Source organism: Hyperolius riggenbachi, chromosome 4 (genome assembly GCF_040937935.1).
Source record: "Hyperolius riggenbachi isolate aHypRig1 chromosome 4, aHypRig1.pri, whole genome shotgun sequence".
In the NCBI taxonomy this organism is placed as follows: domain Eukaryota; kingdom Metazoa; phylum Chordata; class Amphibia; order Anura; family Hyperoliidae; genus Hyperolius; species Hyperolius riggenbachi.
The window spans coordinates 423,670,217-423,682,438 of record NC_090649.1 but is presented as its reverse complement, the minus strand read 5'-3'; the positions used below and the strand labels follow the sequence as shown (position 1 = coordinate 423,682,438).

Genomic DNA, 12,222 nt, shown 5'->3' with positions numbered 1-12,222 from the left:
TGTGAGGGGAAACCAGAGTGCATGAAGGAAACCCACACAGCCACAAGGAGAACATACAAACACCTTGCAGATGTTGACCTGGCTGGGATTTGAACCAGGGACCCAGTGTTGCAATATGCGAGCGCTAACCACTACACCACCGTGCTGCCCACCATGCCACTGTGCTTCCTGCACAAATTCACCTGTATTTAGATTTATGCAGGAAGCACTTTTTCCATTTCAAAGGTGCAGTTTTTTTTATTAAAGTGAACCTCCAGACTAAAAATCTACTCAACAGTACTGCAAAGGCTTGGTGTTTCTTTAACAGTTTCACAGCATCAGAACTTTTTTTTTCTTACCCAAGCCTCATTTTTAGCTGCACAGAATAAAACTTCCTGGGCATTTTTCCCCCTGATGCTGTGCAAAGCATTATGGGATTTCTGATGTTGTTCTCGTTCTGCTGTTTTGGTGCATTTTTTTTTTTAAATTGAGATTTGAAGCATAGTGCATGCAGCTGGGAGGGGTGATCAGGACACAGGACAGTTGTAACTGTTTCTCATACTCCCTGTCACCTGCTTTCAACCAAAAAGATGGCTGCCCCATGAAAAAGATGGCTGCCCCCATGAAATCACAAACATTTGCCAGTTCTTTTAAAACAGGGTCGGTATGAGATTATATTACCTATCTATTTTAATTAACATAACTAAGGTAACTTAATGACAGTATTTTTGTTTAGGCTGAAGCTCCCCTTTAATGCCGAAGGTTCATTATTCTCATTTCAATAACATATGCCTAGGACTAAAGTCTATGTGCTACAATAAAGTCGTACAACAAGCCGTGTATATACAGCCTGCTTCAACAAGTATTCACAGCTGACCAGCAGAGGCACCAGTGGGACTGCTGTGGCTCATTCACTTTCAATGGATTTCCGTTCAGCAGGATGTTTTATGCTAATATCAAAGAAAATACTAATTTCGAAGTCCAGGCCTCTAATAATCACCACATGTATTTTCGCTTCCCAACTGCTTCATTTCCTTAATCTTTGCGCTGTCTGCAGGTAGTTATTGTTTTCCTCTTAGAAACCTGTGTTAAACAACAACAAGGAATAATTAGGCAAAAATCAATTGTAACTATACCGTCGATATGCCATTTATGTTAGGAGATAATTACAGTTATTTCGATGCAACCCTATGTGAGGTCAGGAATTAGTTGCTTGAGAATAGCGATTTGGAAGTAGAGAAAAGATCCTTTTCCTCTAGGTAGCACACTGTGGGCCCCGCTGTTTTTCCCACTCAAAAACCTCATGTCGGTTCTGTCTGTTCAAGCAGCTTTTAATTTCTTTTTTTTTATTGAATTTAGGAGTTTTTTCTCCCTTTTCCAAAAAGCTGCTGATGCTTTTCTTTGTATTGATAGTCATAAGAAGCTGTTCGGCGAGATGCGGGATGTTATGCTTAAAATGTTAATTAATTGTTGGGATCTTCTGGACTTGTCAGCTTATATGCAAATAGGTTTTCATGTGATCTAATGAATGAGATGTTCAAAGTACACCTAAAGCTGGTTATACTTTTTGACTATGAACAAGATACTTTTTTTTGATTGGTTCTTTTATCAGTGCTTAGATTGAGAATCTTTGTCTTTCATAAATCATAAGGATATGGTACACTGATTTTTTTGTGCTTCGATATTACAATTGATTCGATTTCTCAGTTGAAACTAGTGTTGAATTTAAATTTTTTTAGTTTTACAACTCACAGATTTGCTCTAAATACTTTTTTTTGTTGCTTAAAGAGGAACTCCAGTCAAAATAATGTAATAAAAAGTGCTTTATTTTTACAATAATTATGTATAAATGATTTAGTCAGTGTTTGCCCATTGTAAAATCTTTTAAATCCCTGATTTACATTCTGACATTTATTACAAGGTGACATTTTTACTGTTGGCAGGTGATGTAGCTGCTGCATGCTTTTTTGGCAGTTGGAAACAGCTGTAAACAGCTATTTCACACAATGCAACAAGGTTCACAGACAGGAAACTGACAGGATTACCACGATCCTCAGAGTTTCTTGTGGGAGGGGTTTCACCACAATATCAGTCATACAGCGCCCCCTGGTGGTCTGTTTGTAAAAAGGAATAGATTTCTCATGTAAAAGGGGGTATCAGCTACTGATTGGGATAAAGTTCAAATCTTGGTCCGAGTTTCTCTTTAAGACTCAGTGTTAATAATAAACCTATCTAATACAGTACTATACCCCACTCTATATACTCACCATGAACTCTGTATTATAGGCCTAGCTAATACAGTACTATACCCCACTCTATATACTTACCATGAACTCTGTATTATCGGCCTAGCTAATACAGTACTATACCCCACTCTATATACTTACCATGAACTCTGTATTATAGGCCTAGCTAATACAGTACTATACACAACTCTATATACTCACCATGAACTCTGTATTATAGGCCTAGCTAATACAGTACTATACCCCACTCTATATACTTACCATGAACTCTGTATTATCGGCCTAGCTAATACAGTACTATACCCCACTCTATATACTTACCATGAACTCTGTATTATAGGCCTAGCTAATACAGTACTATACACAACTCTATATACTCACCATGAACTCTGTATTATCGGCCTAGCTAATACAGTACTATACCCCACTCTATATACTTACCATGAACTCTGTATTATAGGCCTAGCTAATACAGTACTATACACAACTCTATATACTCACCATGAACTTTGTATTATAAGCCTAGCTAATACAGTACTATACCCCACTATATATATATATATATATATATATATATATATATATATATATATATATATATGTATATATATATATACCATGAACTCTGTATTATAGCCCTAGCTAATACAGTACTATACCCCACTCTATATACATACCATGAACTCTGTATTATCGGCCTAGCTAATACAGTACTATACCCCACTCTATATACATACCATTATCTCTGTATTATAGGCCTAGCTAATACAGTACTATACCCCACTCTATATACATACCATGAACTCTGTATTATAGGCCTAGCTAATACAGTACTATACCCCACCCTATATACTTACCATGAACTCTGTATTATATGCCTAGCTAATACAGTACTATACCCCACACTATATACATACCATGATCTCTGTATTATAGGCCTAGCTAATACAGTACTATACCCCACACTATATACATACCATTATCTCTGTATTATAGGCCTAGCTAATACAGTACTATACCCCACTCTATATACTTACCATGAACTCTGTTTTATAGGCCTAGCTAATACAGTACTATACCCCACTCTATATACTCACCATGAACTCTGTATTATAGGCCTAGCTAATACAGTACTATACCCCACTCTATATACATGCCATGAACTCTGTATTATAGGCCTAGCTAATACAGTACTATACCCCACCCTATATACTTACCATGAACTCTGTATTATATGCCTAGCTAATACAGTACTATACCCCACACTATATACATACCATGATCTCTGTATTATAGGCCTAGCTAATACAGTACTATACCCCACACTATATACATACCATTATCTCTGTATTATAGGCCTAGCTAATACAGTACTATACCCCACTCTATATACTTACCATGAAGTCTGTATTATAGGCCTAGCTAATACAGTACTATACCCCACTCTATATACTTACCATGAACTCTGTATTATAGGCCTAGCTAATACAGTACTATACCCCACGCTATATACATACCATGAACTCTGTATTATAGGCCTAGCTAATACAGTACTATACCCCACTCTATATACATGCCATGAACTCTGTATTATAGGCCTTGCTAATACAGTACTATACCCCACTCTATATACATGCCATGAAGTCTGTATTATAGGCCTAGCTAATACAGTACTATACCCGACTCTATATACATACCATGAACTCTGTATTATAGGCCTAGCTAATACAGTACTATACCCGACTCTATATACATACCATGAACTCTGTATTATAGGCCTAGCTAATACAGTACTATACCCCACTCTATATACTTACCATGATCTCTGTATTATAGGCCTAGCTAATACAGTACTATACCCCACTCTATATACATACCATGAACTCTGTATTATAGGCCTAGCTAATACAGTACTATACCCCACTCTATATACTTACCATGATCTCTGTATTATAGGCCTAGCTAATACAGTACTATACCCCACTCTATATACATACCATGAACTCTGTATTATAGACCTAGCTAATACAGTACTATACCCCACTCTATATACATACCATGAACTCTGTATTATAGGCCTAGCTAATACAGTACTATACCCGACTCTATATACATACCATGAACTCTGTATTATAGGCCTAGCTAATACAGTACTATACCCCACTCTATATACATGCCATGAACTCTGTATTATAGGCCTTGCTAATACAGTACTATGCCCCACTCTATATACATACCATGATCTCTGTATTATAGGCCTAGCTAATACAGTACTATACCCAACACTATATACATACCATAAACTCTGTATTATATGCCTAGCTAATACAGTACTATACCCCACACTATATACATACCATGATCTCTGTATTATAGGCCTAGCTAATACAGTACTATACCCAACACTATATACATACCATAAACTCTGTATTATAGACCTAGCTAATACAGTACTATACCCCACGCTATATACATACCATGAACTCTGTATTATAGGCCTAGCTAATACGGTACTATACCCCACTCTATATACATGCTATGAACTTGCCATGTGTTAAATGTTAAAATACAGTAATTGAAAGTATATTAACCTTGGGGGAGCTGTGGACCCCAGTCTTTAAGCAAAGCAGAGCCCACAAATAACCTAAGAAGTTGGGCTTCACATTGTAAGTACTGCCATCAATTTGCTTTGGTTAGCTGAGACTTCTGTTTGTTTAGTTGAGTTCTGGATGACTGGGACTCTACTGTATATACTACAGATAAGTTATACTGCTCCAGAGGCCCATTGCAGTGCTCATGATTGGATGTATGGCAGTGCATCTGCTTTCCAAAAAAAATCACATAGGTCGAGTTTGTGGATTGTGGAAATGCAGTGGACAAAGTGAAACTCAGTAACAGTCATGTAAACAGGCCTATGGGAAAGCATGGGTCCATTCTGCATGTACATTGGTCCACTGCCATCCAATATAAGAAGTTGTTTGCAAAGCTGTGGAGTCGGAGTTGGAGTCGAGGAGTCGGAGCATTTTTGGGTGCCTGGAGTCAGAGTCGGAGTCAGTGGTTTCATAAACTGAGGAGTCAGAGTTGGATGATTTTTGTACCGACTCCACAGCCCTAGTGGTTTGGCAGCGCACCTAGTGTGAAGAGAGCCTTATATCAAGTCTCATAAGAGACAAGAAACTTAAAAAAAAAGTCTTATAAGAGACCTTATGCTGTGCTGTGCCTGTAAATGGGGGTGATGTTAGTACAGTCCTATGCATGCTAAGCTCATCTTACAACTTTGATAATAATTTATGTTCGAGGCCAAAGACTGTTCTCTCATGAAGCAAGGTGAAACACTTGCATCAGGCGCAAAGATTACAGAGACGGCATGCTTGTACTGTGTGTCTACACTTACAGCATGCAGAGTAGGAGGAGAAGCGAGAGGAGAGTGAGCGAGGTGAAGAGGTCATCATTGGGGAAAAACAGCTTGTTGTGCTGTGTGAGGAGTCTGACAGTGAGTGAGGAGGGGGAAGCAGGAGAGCAGCAGTGTTTAATTTGACTTCCACAGCAGAAGGGAGGAGGTAGCACTGCTGTCCTGATTGAGGAGGAATGGAGGATGGCCGACTGGCTGAGGGTGAGCAGTTTGTTTGTCACAGACTAATAGCCAGCCAGCGTGTTATTGTGTTGAGCTGTAGCATGTCATGTCTCAAGTTGTTGTATATGCCCCCTTGCTCACGAAGAACATCAAATGAAGCAGAGGAAATTGTCAAGGAATGGCGCATCCTCACAAGTTTGCCTCAGGCAGCAAACAAGTCTAGAACCGGCAATATTTGAGGGTGTACTTCTAGCCTGACCTAAAATTTGTACGTGTTAGAAGTGGATAGTGAGGGCATGCATCCTTTGGATTTCAGCTTGCTGACTGCTAGAAGATTATAATTAGATTGGGAGACATTTACATATTACAAAATGCATGTGTGTACGCTTTGCATTGTTGTACATTAATAGCATGGTAGCAAAATAGAATTAAAGTTTATTGCTGGTAGCAGATGTCTTAATACCAGGTATCACTTCAGCTACTGGTTGCAGCCCTAAGCCACTGATAACCTTGTGTATGTTGGAGTGATAAAGGACATGGGTGACATGTCCATGATATGTGCGCCTTGCTGTCACTGAAAAGGAACAATGGGACAGCTTGCATGTCACTCAGTCCTTTTTATTGCTGCCTGGAAAGTGTACAAAGCCCGATAAGCTCAGGCAAATGAGTCACTTGTGCATCTACAGCCAGTTTTGCTTGGGGATCCATCACATTATTTTTAGCAGAAAGTACAACAGCTGTTTGTTTATTTCTTAGAGATGTCCCAGGTTGATAGTAATTCATATTACCTGCAATGGGCTCACATTATATTGCCTTCTCAGGTTTTAGTGGCTGTTTATAGAGCAGGCAATTCTATTATCTGCAGTATCAAGTTAAAATCCCTGTGTCCTCTAATAGAAACTATTCATAGGTTTGCTGATTTCAAGCTCCCTGCTAGTGTGTTAGTGTTTTTTTTTGTTTTTGTTTTTTGAAAAGACAAGTTTTATTGATACTTAAAGATACAGCACCTGTCAACTGAGCGGTGTAACTGATAAAATGGAACAAAACATACAACATATGTATATTTATGGCCTATTTCAATTAGCAAGTGTTCGAACCGTGTACGGAAATCCGCATCCATTTTTAATGCGGATATGCATTGCGCATATGCATTTTTATGCACAAATATGCGTTTTATGCGATTTGAAAACTGCCCAGCAACAACACATGTCACATGTACTTGCTGGGTAAATCCACGTTCGCAACACGAATTTCCGTGTTTTTGAAGCGGATATATGTGGTCCCACTGACCCACATTAGCCGCGATTCACATCCAGATCCCACCCGCATGCGGAAAAATGCAGCATACCATCCAGAAAATTTGCATTAAATGGAAATAGCTCTATTCACGAACATGTGTTGCATTTTGGATGCAGAAATTTACATGCGGAAATAGGCCCTTAGAGTTGTGGCAGAGTGAGGCCCAAGCCCATGATTCAAAAAGTAATATTAAGGTATGCATTACGGCAAGTGCAATTGCTTACAGGTAACTTAATTTAGTGAAGTGTTGTAAAAGACTCAGCCACTTGGACCAGACAATATGGAATTTTTCCAGGATTTTCCTGTATTCATATACTTATTTAATTATTGGTAATTCTTGCTTAATATGAGACTCCAAATCCTGTTTTGTCAGAGAATTGCCATGGTCCTATCTTAAGACTTTTACCCTGATACCATAGTGGGCTAGGTTCCTAAACAGCAGGTGTTTATCCTCACCCTTTACTGTATCATTAATTATGCCCAGTAGGTAGTGTCTAGGCCCAGTCGGTAAAGTATGATTAGGAATAATTTTCTGCGTCCAGATTTGAATCTGCAACCAAAATGCTAACAAGTGAGGACATTGACATAAGAAAAGAAAGAAGTCTGCATCTACCAAGCCACATCTATGTTAAACAGGAGGGGTGTCTCTTTTGAGCAGTAAACTCTATGTAAAACCTTCAGCATGATCAATATTTCTCTTGCAGAAATTCTTGCCTTTACTGTAAAGGAGAGGGATTCCTCCCATTCCTCAGTGTCAAGATCAGGGTCATCTGCTTGTCACTTTTGTCCATTCTGTCGTACGTTTGTGGCAATAGTGCTTTGTAAAGTGTGGACAAGGCCTTAGGAAGGTTCTCAGTTGCTGCCATCGATTGTCGGGTCAGTTGGGTATTTAACCTGCCAAACTGAGATCCAAAAGCATGCAGAACTGGAGGAACCAGAAAAAGGGTTTATTACGGAGACTATATGTTTCCTTCAGCTAATCAAAGGTTATAAGATATCCATCCAAAACCAGGTCTCTGAGGCATATGACGCCCTTGGTCTGTGAAGTATACAGAGGAGTAGATACACTGTCCAGCAGTTGGGAAGGGTTAAAAGAGAGGTTCCTATTGCCATTTATGTGCCATTTATTCAGTATCTTTCACTGCTTAATTCTTCATATATATTTAAATGTACGGTATTATTCTTGATTAAATTATTATTATTATTTGTTGTGTCCCTACCTCTCCCTCTAGATTGTAAGCCTTTCGGCAGGGTCCCTTGAGTGAACTCTTAAGTGAACCTGACTTGCCTAATCTCCATGCTCCTATCCAGTGACTGACTAAGTATTACCTTGTACTCATACTGTGCTGCGTGATCTGGTTTGCATTTATTCCTGTATTGTCTTATTGCTGTATGTCACCCCTAAATATTGTCTGTAACCTTAACTAATATACAGCGCTGCGTAATATATTGGCGCTTTATAAATACAATAAATAAATACATTTGTGGAGTTATTAAATAATAAATGGTTTATCGGAGGCTTCTGAGACCTGGATCTAGAGTCACTGGGGGGCATTTATCAAGAGTGTCTGAGACAAAATATTAGTAGGTTTTTAGAAATTCATGCAGAACTGTCTCAGGCATCTTAAGAAATCATTAGATAGTGCAGATTCCTTCTAAAACTGTTGTAAAATAGGAGGCACTAGGTGGAGTCTCTCAGACAGTGCAGTGCATGAGGGGAATGCTGTTGCTGAGGTAACAAACACACCTGCTGTATTGATAGCAGCAGGCTCTGAGGAGGAGTTCAGCAGGTGGGAGGAACACATCACAAATCTTGTCTAGCCTGCACTCTGCAATCATGTCTAGTCTGCAATTCTACACTTGTAGAACTGCTATCAAGCACTTCTTAATCTGTACCAGTTTAGGGATGGATTTGCACTTTTCTTAAAGGATATCCGAACTGACATGTAACATGATGAGATAGACATGTGTATGTACAGTGCCTAGCACACAAATAACTACGCTGTGTTCCTTTTTTTCTTTCTCTGCCTGAAAGAGTTAGATATCAGGTATGTAAGTGGCTGACTCAGTCTTGACTCAGACAGGAAGTAACTACAGTGTGACCCTCTGATAAGAAATTCCCCTTTTTATCTCTTTCTTGCTCTCAGAAGCCATTTTCTGCTAGGAAAGTGTTTTATAGTTGGAATTTCTTATCAGTGAGGGTCACACTGTAGTCACTTCCTGTCTGAGTCAGGACTGAGTCAGCCACTTACATACCTGATATTTAACTCTTTCAGGCAGAGAAAGAAAAAAAGGAACACAACATTGTTATTTGTGTGCTAGGCACTGTGCATACACATGTCTATCTCATCATGTCACTTGTCACTTCAGGTACCCTTTAACTCAGGGGTCTCAAACTCGCGGCCCGCGGGCCATTTGCGGCCCGCGATACAATATTTTGTGGCCCCAAGGCCCCAGAGCTTGTAGGGGCCCCCAGTGGCTACAAGAGGAAAAAAAAATTTTGCAAATCGGCCTTATAGTTTTTGAGAAAATCGATTTTAAAGTTGCAAAGGAAAAAAATACACATTTAAAAACCCGCCGACTTTAATGGTTAATAGCAAATCCACCTTAAATGCTAGAAACCCTAAATTTAGGAATACGAGGAAAAAACAATTTTTAAAAAAGACCTTATAGTTTTTGAGAAAATCGATTTTAAAGTTTCGAAGGAAAATAGTATACTTTTAAATGCGGTAAATGTCACTTTTAGTAGCAAGCCTAACGGTAGTGTAATTTTACATGTATCAAAAGAAAGAGCAATACATTTCCTGACAGAGTTTCCAGGGGGTCCATACGCAGCCGCAGCGCTTTGGCCAGGTATCGCTATACAGCCGTAATATGGCTGTATGAAGATTCCTGGCATTTTTTCCTATTTTCCCAATTTTTTTTTTAATGTTTAGAGTGGGCGGGCAGAGGCGGCGATCCGCCGCGATTGACGTCAGGAGGGGCAGAGCTGAAGCTGAAAGCTCTGCCCCTTCCAGGAAATGCCGGCGGATTGCCCCCGGGGCAATTTGGGGGCTCTGCAGCCCTCGTTTTGCGGCGGGGACACGTGAACTCCCTTATGCGGCCCAGCCTCATCCTGACTTTGCCTCCTGCGGCCCCCGGGTAAATTGAGTTTGAGACCCCTGCTTTAACTGTAGTGTAGCTCTATAAATCCACGCTAAATTGCCACTATTACCTAGGATTTAAGAAGGTTCTTATTATTATGCAGAACTGTTCTCCCTGCTGGTTAGAACAGATTAAGAAGAAAAAAATTTCGGTAATGCGTTGATAAATCTCCCCCACTGCCCCTTATTCAATTCACATTTTCTCCTAGTTTTTCTCCTAGGTAATATTTTTGTACTTTATAAATTAAAGACCACCAGCAAGCAAGAAAATACTTAGAATAATGTTGACAGTACTTTTTCTCCATCTCTTTTTCTTCAGTTGCAAAGTCCTGAAATGTTCTTCTAAACAGAAGATGAAAAATGATCCCCACCAAGAAAACTTTAATTGTACCTAAAGGGAAATAAATCTGGCCAGTTTATTTTACCTGAGGCTTCTTCCAGCCCCCTGTAGTTGTTCTGGTCTCTCGCCATCATTCTATGCTGTTCCGTTTAGTCACTGCCCCCCTCAGAAAGCTGGTCGACTCATCCAGTCGCAGGCCACTGTGCGTGTCACCTCTTCAACCACACTCTCATTACTGGGAGTTTTCTGCGCATGTGCAGTAGCAATTTTTGCTCACTGCGCAAGTGCATTACACTTCTGGCCACGGGAACGTGATGGAGGAGCCACCCGTCACAGGTCGTGCATGCAGCATTCCGAGGGGCATGCTGAATGGAGCAGCATGGAATGACAGTGAGGGTCCTTGAAGAACAACTACAGGGTCCTGGAAGAAGCCCCCAGGTAATAATAATAATTCCTTTTTTTGTGTAGCGCTTTTCTCCTGTCTGACTCAAAGCGCTTGCGAGGCCGCCACTAGAGCGCACTCAGTAGGCAGTAGCAGTGTTAGGGAGTCTTGCCCAAAGAACAGCTTACTGAATAGGTGCTGGTTTACTGAACAGGAAGAGCTGAGATTGAACCCAGGTCTCCCGTGTCAGAGGCAGAGCCCTAAACCAGTACACTATCCAGCCACCGTAAGGTAAGTTAAAGAGGAACTTCAGCCTAAACAAACATACTGTCATTAAGGTACATTAGATATGTTAATTAAAACAGATAGGTAATATAATCCCTTACCCACCCTGTTTTAAAAGAACAGGCAAATGTTTGTGATTTCATGAGGGCAGCCATCTTTTTGGTTGAAAAGAGGTGACAGGAGGCATGAGACACAGTTCCAACTGTCCTGTGTCCTGATCACCCCTCCCAGTTGCTAGGCAAAACGAACAACAACATCAGAAATCCCATCATGCTTTGCACAGCATCAGGGGAAACATGCCCAGTCCGATTTCTTTGATGGGGCGGAGCTTAGCTAAAAATGCAGCTAAAATGAGGCTTTGGTAAGAAAAGTTCTGATGCTGTGAAACTGTTAAAGAAACACCAAGCCTTTTCAGTGCTGCTCAGTAGATTTTTAACCTGGAGGGTCACTTTAAACTGGACAGATTTATTTCACTTTAGAATCCCTTCAAGAGAAAAAGTGAATTGAATAAAGGCTACTGTCCCCATCTGACTCCTATGTGTAGGATGTGATGGCAGTTGCCCTATTTTTTTTTTTTGTGTGGAAGGAGTGGGTTAACACATTGTGTTTATTAAGAGACATGCATTATCTGAGAATACCGGAAGAAACAATATTGATGCATGTACACTACAGTATACATTACACAGTACAGCACCAGGAGAGTACTTCCCATAAGTACACACAGTAAAGTGGATGGCTCCACTCCACTACTAAGTAAAAAATAAATTCTAAACCTGAGTTGACAAAATTAAAGGGCCACTATGGTGAAAAATGTTTAAATTTAAAATATGTGCACACATAAATAAATAATAAGCATTTATTCCAGGGTAAAACGAGCCATAAATTGCTTTTCTCCTATGTTGCTGTCACTTTCTGTAGGTAGTAGAAATCTGACAGAAGCGACAGGTTTTGGACTAGTCCATCTCTTCATGGGG

General features: G+C 39.9%; 1 protein-coding gene across 3 annotated transcripts in view; it reads left to right on the top strand.

The window, feature by feature from the left end:
* The window catches only part of CFAP61 (cilia and flagella associated protein 61), a 399,007-nt gene that overhangs the window by 73,463 nt on the left and 313,322 nt on the right, over nucleotides 1-12,222 (top strand). The window lies entirely within an intron of this gene.